Genomic DNA, 14941 nt, shown 5'->3' with positions numbered 1-14941 from the left:
TTTTAAATTTTATTTTGAAGCTGTAGATATGGAAGGAAGTGTCATGTACACAAATGAGTTATTACTTTGCAATATGCATAAAAGTTTCTTTCCCACAGTAAGGTGCTAAATTATCACTTACTGCTAAATCAAGTATACATAGAGATCAAAATGTTGTGTTGGAACAGCTTTAATTTAGGACTGAATTTTTAACCTTAGTGTCAACATTTTTTAAGTGATATGTTAACAAAAATTCTTTGAACTCTTGCTCACGTGAAGTTCTATTAAATTTTTGATGTAATTACAAAGTCAAAGACCGAAAAATTTCTCAGAAATTTGTGCATGGTTCATAAACTATAACATTTTACATACTCGTCTTATGAGAAATTTCAGTAAATTTCATTACAACAAAAACCATCAAATTCAAAATATTTCATCAATTGTTGAATGCTCCTTCAAGCGAAGGGAAGTAAGAAAGAAAGAAGAGACAACAAATTTACGAATCGTGAAAAGTTTGCAATTTTTGTTACAACTAAGACCATAAACATTTCCTTTTTCCTGCCAAATTTTCTTTTATAAACAGCAAAAAATGGAAGAAACAAAATTATTTTTCCTGCCTATTTCAATTCATACATATATAAGACATTCTCGCAACCCTCCATGCACACGGAGAAGAAAAACACATTCCTATACGATTGTATAGTATGATTATGGAGAGATATGAATGTACATGTGGAAAGAAGAGGAAAAATAAGCAGCAAGAAATGTTATCATTGTATGAACGACTTCTGGTTGTAAAAAGCATTGAAAGCTATTATGGGAAATCATAATCCGTATCCACATTGCAAATAATATTATGACATACAGCCAATTTTCTTATCGAAAGTAAAATGGAAAAAGAGAGACGAGAATAAGAAAATGGGAGGAAAATCTCCATGAAATAATAAATGTAGATGATTGTGATGTGAAGGGAATAGAATGAAAAGAAAGGAAAAAAAATATTTTGCTCCGGAAATTTGGGGTTCATAAACACGTGTTTTGCCACAGCCTTCCATTCTTTAGATGGAAAGAAAATTCATGGAGCTCTAAAACATACTGCATGTATACTCCTTTCTCATCTTTATTCGCTGATTTGGAACAATGCGGTAAATATAGTGGAAAATTAGATTGTTTTTCATTGTTATTACTGTTTACTGCTTAAAACCCATTTCAGTTCAATTGTTTGATTTCCATACTTCACTGCACTGACCGAAATTTTTGTTGCTCGACTTTATTCATAAATGTTTGCTAACTTCAACAAACGATCATCATCAACATCATCTCGATAAAAGTTTTATATTTCCCACAATTCATAAAAATCATGAGATTGAAATGGAAAATGTGCATATTGTTGCCATCACTCGCATATTTCTCTCCTCATTCCTAATCCTTCTATTCAATAAAAACCAACATGCAAACAAATTAATCTCTATTGTTATAACTCTCAACTGCATCAAGTCGTACGTACTGGAGGAATGTCCTGTCAGAATCCTTCAGGGCAATAAAAGAGAATGCCTGATGTTTAGTCCTCTATTCTAAAACATATCCAATATCCTTCTTTTTTCAAGTCATAAACAACATAATAATTTTTATTTTTTTAAATTCATCTCTTCCAGCTAAATTCTGGTTAAAAAGTTCTTTAAACCCTAATTTTAATCCCATTATTCGGAAAGGCTTTTCTCTCTTTCTATACTAAATACGTACATACATACATGAACATAAATGTCCCAGGAAGATAAAATTTCCCTTTTTTTGTCATTTAAATCATTGTAACAAGGCTTCAAGCATTTTGGCTTTTTCTGGGCTACTAATTGCAATTCAGATTTTAATTCTTTCATTTTTGGATATTAAAGAAGGGTTACTGTCAACTTCTATGTGGATGCAAATTTGCTTATGAGTTTAGCTTTTGTTTGTTAATTAAACTTACAAAAGTTCAGATTGCACTGGGATTTTTTGAGAAATTATCCAAATACTTCATATCATATTGACATAGCAATTTTTGATAAATCCTAATCATATTGCTAATGCTATATTCGCACGGAAGAAAAAAAGCATATTTTTACAGTAATTGTATTATACATTAAGCATACAGGAATTAACAGGAAAATGAAATGAAATGAAAAATATATGGCAGATCAAAATCTATCAAGGGTTGCTTTGTGTCACAATTATACTTACGTCGTTTCCCTATTTAAATTTTTTTATTTTAAATAACATTAAAATTTTACAAGTAACGCGAGAGTTATGTAAGCATATATTGATTTAAATTTCTGCTGTATGTACATTTATGCCTGATTTGTTTGCGTTGTGTTTTGATTTTTTAAACGGCTTAAGTACACTCACGCATCCCTCGTCTCATACATTCACTCATGTTTGTGTTTCTTTCACTCTTTTTATATCGCATTTAGTGCTCTTTGCGTGCTAGAGATAAATGGTTAAAAATTATTTTTTAACCCCTTCAATGCTGCTGTTGCTGGTTGCAACTCCTTTAAAACTGCTTTATTATAAAAACAATGAAGAAGAAAATACCATATAATAGGGGATGAAAGTGAATATTGAGCATTTCGAGGAATGAAAAAATTATGAAATTTTAATTTTCAATACACAGCTCGACTTTAGCTCTCATTTTAATGCAGGGTGTGAAAAGCGATCGATAAAGAATAATTACCATGTGATATGAAAACATAATGAATTTTTGATCATAACTTTTATGTAGTTTTGCTTTTTTTTGTTCCTCTATGAACTCACTTTTTCCCTTTAAAAAAATATATGTACGTGTAAGTACACTTTAAATGCCGTTTATAGTCATCATCCATGTTTATGTTATGTTATGTTATGTGTATATTATATTTCTTTCCTTTTTGTTCGTGCTCTATATGCCATTGCGTTTTCAAACATGTAAGCAGGGAATGAAAAATGTGATAAATATTTTAAGCAAAAATGTTTACTTAATTTCTAGTACTTATTATTTGATGATGATGCGGAAGAAGACAATGAATGAAAAATTATTCATAGATTTCTGACACACCGCATAATGAGATTTTTATATGTTTGTATGATGAAGAAGTGTAGTAGAAAAAAATTTGATGAGAAATTTTCTGACTTGTTAATTTAAATATGTACAAAACATTTAGGGAAGTATTTCACTCTGGTATTTCGTCTAGAAAACATCATGATCAGATGGTTACATGTCAAAAACATGCATAAATTCATATATAATATTAAACTTTACAGTATGAAAATGTTGCAGAAATTTTTTTTGTGTGTTTCTGTTTTTACCATGTCCGTAATAATTTAGTTTACTTTATGAGTATAATTAAACTCTTTTTTTACTCTCCTTTTCTTTTTCCCTTCATGGAAGCTTAGTTTGAATGAAAAACTGTCGAAATTTTTACAAAAAAATGCCGAAATTTTTTTATTCCTTAGTTAAAAAAAAGGGCAAAACCTCCCCGAGAAAAAGTTTAAAAAATAAAACAAAATGTTTTTCGGGGAGAAAGAAGAAAGTTTTGTGTAAATATAAAAAAATGAAATGAAGCGAGCAGCGGCAACAAATTATAATTCCTGAGGAAGAAAACGAGCCAAAATTGAGAATATGAGACAGAAAAGGGTTGCAAATTCTACCCTCATTTTCTGCAATATACACTCTCACATAAGTGTATATGAGTTAAATGGAATTAAAAAATGCTATAAAATGGTTGAATTTATTCGTCTAAGCCGTGGCTCATGATAATATGATAAAAACAGGCAAGCATTGTGAATATTTAATTTGTTCCCTTCTTTCATTTATGTTGATGTTGTTGCCTTTTTTTTTTAATTTTTTTCAATTTACTTTACAAACATTATATTTTTTAAACGAATTTTCCTGTTTTTTTTCATCATCAACTGTTAACTGTACATCCATTATAATTGCATAAATTTTCATTTTACATCAAATAAATATTTCATTATATTGCATGAAAATCAAAAATTGCAATTTAAAAGTATAAATATTGCAAAATTATTATCTTAATTGATTTAAAGGCCAAGGCAAAAAAATATATATGAAAATATGCTCTGACTGCAATTTCATTATAATTTCACAAATAATAATAATAATGGCAATAATAATATATTTTTTAATGAAAATTTATAAAATAAAAATATCGAAAAAAAATGGAAAAATATGCTTGCAAATTGTAAAATAATTTGCGGTTACCATAAATTTGCTATTATGCATTTTTCGTATGAATATTATAGATGGTGTGCCTTTTACCCCTTCGTTGCTGAATTCAAATTAAGGACTCCACGTGTTCGAATTCAGATTCTTTTTTTGGCTTTTTGAAGGGATCAAATTAAAAATTTATTTAGATTAGATTTGTGGTTTCTTATAATAATTTTAAAGGTAAAAACTTTAACTCGGAGTAATTTCGATAACAAATGTTGTTTACTAAATTATTTACAATGCTTAATTTTTGAATTCTAAACACTCTATAACTTGCTCACAATTCAAAACTTTTGTATCTGAAATATCAACTCGAAACCTTTTTTCCATTAGCATCAAACTTTATCATTCAACTCCATCAATTTCAATTTTAATTTCCTTGCTTTTTCTTCTGATTCATTTAAAATAAAATAAAATATCCATTTTCTTACTTATTTAAATTATCGTTGGAAAAAACTATTTAATAACAAAATAACATGAAATAGCATTAGCATGAAACTCATAGCCAGGTTTAGCAGTCATGATGAAAGATAGATGTTGATGACGATGAGAGTGAGAAAGAGTAAGGCGGGTTTAAGAAACGACTTAGTAGTCTGAATGAATATTCGGGAAATTTAATTTTGCATTTAATATTAAATTATTTATTTTATCTTTTCAAGCATAGAATTTTAATCATTTAAAATTCCCCAGTTTCTTACACGCTCTAGCTGCTTTTTCCTTCATTCTTCTTCTTATGAAAAATTCTCCATTTATCCTTAACATTGCTAAATGCCGGAGAGAGATTGTGTATGGAATTGAAGTAGCAACAGCAGCAGTATCAGGAATGGTGGTATTGCGCAAAAAAAATGTTAAAATCTAGGAGAAGTTTGGTGTGAAGCACAGAAGAGCAGAGCGTGGGTAAAATTTCAACGTCAAGTTTTCAAGCGAAAAAGGAAAAAGAAGTGGAGCGTCTGAAGAGCAAGAAAAAGGAAAGGAATGGAAAAACATGGAAAATTGCTTTTATATAAGGGAAATAAGAAAATAACATTTTCTATCTCTCATACAAGAATTATATTTTTTTTTGCGAAAAATAAAAGCGATGAGAAAAAGTAATAAAAATTCTTTACCAGTAATTTTGCGCGAGAGAAAACAATTTTCCGTCTAAAAGATTTTCTTCTTTTTCGTCATCTCCTTCTCGATCCCCCCACGAAAAATAAGAAGAATGAAATGAAATGAAATGAGATGCTCCGTTGAGCTCTTTTCGTACATATAGATTCTTGTATATCTACATTTTTGGGATGCGAATTTGATGTATTAAATTAAAAATGGCTGAGGGAATTTTCATCTTCGGAAAGATTCTTTTGTGAAAGGCAGTTTCAAAAAAAAAATACATAAAAAATGGAATGGGTGAGTGAATGGCACATGATATGAGTTTGTATAGAACTTGATATAACCATGATAGATAGCTAAATAGATAGATTCTTCATTTTGCATTATTTACGCATATATTCAATGCATTTCACATTTTCACCCTTCATTCCCCATACATACGCTCAGTCAACCTTTCATTGCGCCGTCGACAAGGAAAAAAGTTTTCATTAACCAAACATTTTTATTCTGTATAAATTCTATTATGGCTGAATGTTTTTAATATGAATAAGGAAGAAGGAAAAAAGAGGTCTACTGCAACTTAACAACAGGCAACAACAACAAGACACCACTCCTTCCAATAGGATAATAAATCACGAGGACAAATTTAATTACCAGAACGTCGCGCGATAAGAGAATGAATGAAAAGATGAATGTGAAATTTATTTATGGATCGTTCCTTCTCTACTGGCTTTTATGTGAATTGTGTGTACATACACATTTGAGAGTGTGTCTATATAGAGAGATATCGTCCTTGTAGATATACCGTTAATATTATATAATTTAAATTTGAATAAATTTAGTATAAGAATTGGATATTCCTTCAACAGAACAGTGATTCTCAAGGTATTTAGCAAGTTTTCCAAATAATTATTGAAAATTGAAGTGACAATTTCAAAATTGCATGTTTAGTGTATCACGAAATTTTTCGCGACATACCTGATATCCCGTTGTGACACGGAACAATAGTATGACATGGAACACAGTTTGAGTATCACTGTTATCCAGAGAGTAGCGGGAGGAAGGAGAAGGCAAGGAAGGCAGTGTGAACATACAAAGGCGAAATCGATTTCTTTTCATCATCATCAGCAGTAGTTAATGCTTTAAGGGATTTTCAATATAGAGCACACAAAATTTTCCACCATTCATTGAATCTTTAGATCTCCTTTTCATTCCTCTCAACACAACGTAAGCCAAGCAAGGGCGAACGAAAATTTTCATCTTTACCGTAAAGTAATGTCGTTTTATGCCGTCTATTATTCATTTTAAAATGCGACATAGAAGTATTTATTATATTCGAGATAAGGATTATCTTTCTCGAAGCAATTGCAAACTTTAAAATTACTTAGGCATTCAAATATTTTCTTTACAATGTGATGAGAGCATTAAAGGAGAGGAAGAAAATAGACATTAAGGATATTGCTTATTTGAACTTTTACTTTTTGCGTGAAGAACGAGAATCGTTAGTTTAACGACTTCATTTTCTTCCTGAGGAATTTGGCAAGAAATTTTTATATCAGATTCCATCATATTTATAAATGTCTGTCTCACGAAAAATTCAGAGAAATAACATTCAATCTTCCATTGGAATAACGATGTTCTGTTCTTAAAGATATTGCCTTCATTACCACATTTCTCATGTTTATTTCAAAATTACAAAATATATACTAATAAGTGAGGTATTAGAAGCATTAAAATGTTGCGAATTTTAAATTAGAAACGCCTTCCGTAAAATGCATGCATATTGTGTTTACCTTCAATAGTGCGCTAATATTATTTTCTTGTCGTTTATTCCTATACAAAATAAAAATAATAATAATTTTTCTGTTCCATTGAACCATAAAACAAATCAATTTTTATGGCTCGCTCTCTGTGTTTTTTTATTCATTCTATAAACTGTGCAATGCTTGCTTTTTGTGTTACTTTAGCTTTAGGTTATTATAATGTGGTTTCAATATATCCCTCTCACTCTCGCTTCTTTTTTTGTGTTTTCGCACTCAAAACTTTATATTTATCATCATTTCAACAGAAAAACCACAACTGAGGCCGGAGCAATTATAATTTTTATGTACACACATATTATGTATATATATATTTTTTCGGCATATGGAATCAGCATCAGATCAGCGGAAAGTAAGCAAAAAATAATAAGAAGATGCAGTGATGTGTAAACGAGATTAATAATAAACCGTGATCATGTAAAACTGCGTCGCTTAATCTATTTCCCTTAATTCTAAAAATTGACACAAAAAGTGACGAAAAAGAAATTGAAATGCACACTTAATGATGTGTTCTTTTTCATTTCTATCTCTCTTTACGGATTTTGTCACGATAAAGACTAAAGAAAAGAACGAAAAGATGATGAGATGAGACGAGAAATAAGTGTAGAAAATAACGGACTATAAATATAAGGTTAATTAAACATTTTTCTCGAGAAATGAGCGCCGAAAAAACCGCACACACAGTATCATGCTCGAGCATGTGTGAAGCGCTTATTGGCACTCAGACAAATTCTTCTACTAAAAGGTTCATTTACATTTCATGCGTTTTTATTCGACTCAAATTGTATGAAGTACATTCCTCTTCTTCTTTTTCTCATTTTTCTTACTTCGCCATCATGATGATGGTGATGATGATGACTTTTGCTTGCTTACATCTATTTTTTTTTGTCTTATGTGTGGAATCTTTTTTAAGACAAAAAAATAATGCTCTTTCTCGTTGCAAACAGCTTGTCATTTTCTTCATGCTCCTTGCTATCTTATTTTTTACTTCTTATTTCTGTTAGTTCATCAAATATAGACACAATTTTATTCATGATGGAAACGAATTTAAGGTTGTTGTTGCTGCCGATGCTCTTGTCTTTCTTATTCTTATTCTATTTATATCAATTGAGTTGTTTGTGAATACATACAAATGAATGCACGCGTATGACGATATGTGCATCATCATAATAGCTCTGTGTTGTATGAGGTGAATAATATTAAATGAGATTTCATAAATAACTTATTAGACTTATGAGAGTATTCATTTTCTTCTTTCTTTGTTGTGACTCACTGACTGAAAATTCATCTTGAATTGAATTGAAGAATGATCGTCAACTTATTAGAATGTAAACATTAGCGCATTTACTACATCACCTGTAGCTTTCAACTTTATTTTCTGAGTACTCAGCAGTAATTGAGTATGAAGTGTACAAAGTAATAACTCAGTCGGTCAAAATGAAATAAACTAGATATGCTTCAAAATAGAATCGCATTTAATTCACTCAACAACGTGGGTACTCACTTATTTACATCAATATAAGAAGAAAGAGAAAAAAAAGATTTCTTCTTCGTGTGGAATGTGACTGATTTTCTAAGAATTTCATTCCGTTTCTGAATCACTAAATATCTCTTTCTCAATTCTTTCTCCATACATTTCATGTATGTCTATTATTATTTTACATTCTTAATCTTGTGATTTCTTTATTTTCATATTTCTTCTTATTATTTAAATCATCAGTCCATATAAACTCTCTATCTTTCTAACATAAATGTATTATTATAAAGTCCAAATTAATATAAAAGGATCAAGCAGCAATTCCAAAGAACCCAGGCAAAAGCTGTTTCTCCCGAAAATAACAAAAAAGAATGAAATGGAAAAGAAAGAAGAAAAAAATTGAAATTTTTGTTCTTTATTCCTCAACGAAGCAAATAAATCATATTTTTATAAGCAGCTTATACATTTCGAAAAAAAATACGAGAAGAGATGGATTTTTTTTCCTTCTCTTCACTTCAACATTATCGTTTCAGATATGGAAAGACAGAGCAAAGACGAAAAAAATTTAAATGAATAGATTTTTTGATGTATTACCAGATGAGATTTTTTTCTACACTATTAACTTCGATATATTCTTTATATAGTTTTAATTTTTTTCTCCATTTCGTCGTTCTTCTAAGTAAAAAATTGACTGAGTGAGTGACTGAGCGAGAGGTTGTGTGTTGAGATATGACGGAGACCACATAAAAATGTCTTCGGAAACAGCACTAATGAAAACTCCTGCTGTGAATATCTTCTTCGTTTTCAAGCAGAGAGAAATTTTCTTGTGTGTATATAATAATAATATTTATTTCTATGTGGATATACTCTTCTTATTCTTCTTCTTGTTCTTATTCTTTACGATAAATATAAAAAATTTACTTTAAATTAAAAAAAAAAATCGAAAATCTTTTTCATGCATTTCAAAAATAATCATATATGAAAGGAAGCAGCCGAAAGAAGAATTTTTCTTATATTTGCAAAACTGAAAATTCGTTCCAGGTTTCAGTTTGCTCTGCGAGATCAATTGCAGAACAAAGAGAGACTAAAGATTTTGTTCTAAAGGACATTGAGACATTGCTCTAAAATGGTCCGTCTTCCTTACTTAATACCCTTATCACAAACTTGTTAGGAATCTTTGAAAACATCCATTTGACAGAAATGCAAGTCATCAAGTGACTTTTATTGAACAGAATATTATCCAATTTCTATTTGATGTCTAATAGGATCAAAATGCGCTTAAGTCTTTCTCACACATTTTTTTAAACTTTATTTACCTGTTCACTAATTCCTTAACTTACTTAAAACATAGCGCATTTAACTGCTCTCTTTTCCTTGCCCTTCTTTTTATTCTATAGAATATGTACATTGTAACTTTTTTTTTCTTTTTTCCCAAGAATCCAATTGTTTTGTTTTATCAATAAATGGAAATCTTTCACAAAAATATATATAAAGCACTTTTTGATACGTTTTTCTTTGTCATTTGCTCTATCGGAATATTATGTGACTCTGTGTCGTTCATTTCTTTTATTTGCTGTATTGTAAGAAAAGAAAAAGATCAAGAAGAAGACGAAAAAGAAAAAAAAGTAGAAGTATACACCTCATGGTGTCTAAAGTCACAGACATTTTTAATACAATTTTTATTTTTTGTTTTGAGAAATAAAGAAAAATATTATAAAAATGTGTAGAAAGAGATATTAGAGGAAAGATATTTTTTGATTATGGCCATTCCGGCTTAAATGAGCATTTATGCAATTACACCTTAGGATATTTAAACATCATAACAATGACAAGCCATAAAAGGTTTTATGAAGGGGTCTTAAATAGCCTATGACGATGTGTCCATAGAATTAAACTCGTTTTAATATGATGATGATGAATAAAATACAAAAAAAAGTAAGAAAAAGAAGGAAAAAATGTCATAAAAATTGTTGTGTTACAACCTCACGAAGACGACGTATTAACGGTGGGTGTTCTATCCTAAAATATTCTTTCTCTTCGTTTTTGCCTTCATAAACAATTCTCAATCATATTTATGAGATTGTATGTAAAGAGATATTAAATTCTCACGTTAAAGGAGAAATTATTGCTTTAAGATTGTACATCAATAACAGACACAAGAAGTAAAGCACGAAAGAGAAGACAAAAAAAAATCGATAGATCTTTTGCATAGCATTGGTGACTGTTGTGTCAATAAAGAAGCATAATGCCTTCATACATCACAACCATCCCACATGCTTTATGTATATAATATACACCGAGAGGTAATCGATCAAATTTCATCATTGTCATAATTGCAGTTGTAATTCTGATCCAGCTGATTTTCTATAATACCGACTCTACTTTATTTTCACAATCTATCCACTGCACGTGACTGCAAAAAATAATTTTTTTTTCGGCAGAATGAGAAAGAAAAATTTTCATTCTTATTTTAAAAACCCGAGTTAATAACATCGAAGCGCTTTAGTGACTGTAAAATGAGACATGAGATATAATAATGAAGGGAATGCAATGACGTATAACGCATAAAGTATAAGAAGAATGTAAAGTAACTCCTCAGAGAAATTGAAAACTTTAGTCAAGCGAAAATAGAGAAAATGGGAAATTCTATGAGGGTTGAATGACAACAGCGTCGAATTCGACAAGGAATGGTAAGAAAAAATAAGAAAAATGGATCACCATTAAAGCTACTTAGTCAGCCATCAGTATTTGAATATAATTACGTGAAAACATTCAATAATTTTATTAAATCTTCTAAGAGCATTCTTGCTTTCCCTAAGATTATTTCCTCCTATACTTCTCCTACAAGCTTGTAGGCAAACAGCCAAAAAAGTTAAGGGAACTAGAAATTCCTTCGAAAATAGAAAATTATTCGAGAAAATCCCACTAAAGCATCTAATCAACAACACAAAACGAAAAAAATTCTTCCCTCACAATATTTTTAAACGTGATATTTTCTATATTAGACATTAATAATAATAATCATAACTCCAAACACTCATTGCAATAGAAAAACAACGACGACGCATTAAGACATTTCTTGGCCTTTCGCTATGGAATGCCTTTTACACGAAATCACACTTCTGGAGATGAAATATGAAACGAGATCGAGTGGATTGCTTGTTGTGGTGTAGGGTAAGTGTTTTGAGCATTGAATGTAGAAAAATATTCAACCCTCACATAATTTTCATTTTTTCTTTTTTGAAAATGCATGAAAAGATTCCAAAAAAAAGAATAAGAGAACATTAAATTGATGCCAATTACCAGTCGACAAACACCCATACGCACATTTTCATTTATAAATGATGGAAAAAATGTTTGAATTTTTTTTTTGAGGGATAGAAAAAATCAAATTTTCTTCAAATGCTGAGGGAAACTGATAAAAATTTCTCATCATTCGAAGTGAATTTTCTACCCTAACCGATAATGGGAAATGTGAGACAAATATTTACTTTTTTTCGTGTTACGTTTTACGGCTGCTTAATGCTGTTGATATTCTCAAAATTCTATTTGCTTTCATTCTTACAAGAAAATTTCTGCTGTTCATTCTATTGTTTTTATACTTTGTATGTACATAGAAAAAACAAGGAGTAATAGGGAATGAACGTATGTTTGATATTTTTACCTATATTACACTAAATACACATTAAATTGCTTGCAAGGATCTTAAAGACTTCGTAGGCAATTATTCCATTCATGCAATTTCAGATCATCATCATCGTCGTTGTGGATAATGAAGGGAAAAAATAGCACACATACAAGCATGTGAGATATCACGGAGCTATTTTTATTAAATCTCCATTTCAAGCTGTGATTTATTTGCTTTCTTTTCACCAGAAAGAATTCATTTGTGTATGTTTCCTATTATCAGGGCATTTAAATGGATAAGCATATTTCGCATAAGAACCAAGGAATTATATGATTTTTCGTTCTTTCGTCGTATGTTGAGGGGTTAGTTAAAGCCGGTAAGAAGACATTTGTTTTTCCCTGTATCCTAATAATAATGGCAGCATATATGTATATACAAGAAGAATGAAAAGAAAAAAATCCATTTCCCTCTAATGTTGTATTGAAACAATTAATTTTATTGCATAATATTGAAAATCTCTAATGCAGATATATCCTGAAAAAATGAATGAAGGGATACAAGCAAATATAGACATGTAGCAGAAGCAAAAAATTTAATCATTTATTGCTTCTTTTTCTTACTGCCTGTTTCATATTTATCGATCAAGTTTCCATGCGTTTAGTCTGCTATTTTTTTCCATATTGTTATTAAACTTTTTATAAGTTTTCAAACTAAATAAAAAGAAAAATGAAAAAAAAAGTCCAATATGGCTGTAAAATTCTTTCTCTCTTTAATTTTTTTGGTTAATTTGCATTTTCAGCTATTTTGTTCTCTACCATCAAGCGAAATCTCTATATGCCCAATAAAGTGTTTTATTATTCCCTACATTTAGCATACATTTTGATATTTTTTATTCATAAGAAATAAAGCATTTTGTTAATAGCCATAAAAACACGTTTCGAGCTAAATTAGAATTGTAGAGCTTAAAGTAGAATCGCGTGACTGAAGTAGGAGTGGTGGATGGTGGTAGAAAATCCATAAACTGAATTTCATTTTTTTTCTTCTTTTCATCCATTTCGTTCATTTAATATTGATAATTTAATTGTGAGCATTCAAAAGTTAAATTTGAAGTCAAGCAAAGATGGTTTTATGCCTTACGGGGCCCATCGAGCAAGCAATCAATTTCGAATGGTTGAACAACATTTGTTTGCGTTTTTCTCCGTGTTCGATTTTCATTTCTTTTTTTTTTTTTTTTTTGAGTTTTTTACTATGAAATTGTGGATAAAAAAGAACTTTTAGTCTTGGTGTCATGCAATCTGAATTTATTTTCCATTTTGATGTTTAATTGATGCCTTCAAAACATTTTTTTTATTTCATTTCGTGTTCATTTCTTGCCATATTTATTTTCAGGTTCACTTAATTGTTTGATTTGAATCATCACACACCAAAAAAAAGAGTGAGTATAACAACAAATTATTGACGAATCATTAAGTTACGTTATTGGATTATGATTTTATGATTATTTAAATTTGAATAAACAAACAATATAAATTTACTTAACATACATTAATGTGATGCATTGCGCATCTCATTAAAAATTGTTTTTTAACATCAAAAAAAGCCAATGAGATTAGAATGTATGAGGGTGCAATTGATGTTAACCCCATCAGGAAAATTTTAAAACATTTATTCTCGTCGTATTTATGAAAATTATACTAAAATTAGCTCATATTCACTACCCTCGCTAAATAAATACGTAAGTAACTTTTTATGGGATGCTATGGCTTTTATTTTTTTCTTTTTCCAATTCCCCATGAGAATATTCTCACAACGTTGTATGTCTTTTGTTGTGGTTGTCTTTTGAATACTTTTCAAAAGAAGAGCGAAGGCATAAAAACAGTCATTCATTCGTTTATATATATATTATTGTATTTACGCACTCCTGCAGTTATTTTCTGTTTACTTTCCAGAAATAAAAATTTAGCAGCGAAATTGACGGGAAAAAGAAGATAGATTTTTTTATACTGTGTATATTTGCTTCTACTGTGCAGATCTATGCAGAGCTAAAGAAAAAACCTGAAGTGAAAATAAACAGCAAAATAAAACCATTTCTCTCTGCGCGTATTTATCGAGGTTGAGTAAGACGAGTGAGGAGTGAGTGAGTGAAAAGAACGAGATAGAGAGTGTTGAGTCAAATGGGAATTTAGAAAATTGAAAAATTATGTGTATTATGAAAATTGTTTTATGAAAATTTAATATTATCGAGGGTGTCATAAATAAATAAAAATCTTATACGTGATCTCTATTCCGGGTTGGGTTTTTCGCATGCTTGCTGCTCCTTTTTTTCTTTGCTTTCTTTTAAAACATGGAAAAAGGAGGCGAGAAGTATTTTATGCGGTTCTACGTAGAAATTTTCCCATATATATTGGTCTCATTATACATTCAATTTACGTATTTCTTAACAACAGCCTTTTATTCGCGTAGCACAAAATTTTTGACAGGGGTACAGCATCCTTTTTCCACCTACAATTTTGCTCTTAAATGATTAACATCCCTTGATATCATTTATAATTTAATAGAACAACTCCGGGCGACACAAGGCTGCATTTTTGGGTAACACGAGGTTTAGAGTTCATTTGGATTCCATAAGGATTCCTTCGTATAGTGTGTGTTTGATTGGCTGAAAACTCTTTGCTGAAAAAATTGTTGAACCGTTGCAAACTTATATA

This window comes from Chironomus tepperi, unplaced genomic scaffold, assembly GCF_022539635.2.
Source record: "Chironomus tepperi strain 1889 unplaced genomic scaffold, CSIRO-AGI_Ctep_v1 contig_376, whole genome shotgun sequence".
Lineage (NCBI taxonomy): Eukaryota > Metazoa > Arthropoda > Insecta > Diptera > Chironomidae > Chironomus > Chironomus tepperi.
This window is presented reverse-complemented; position numbering follows the sequence as displayed.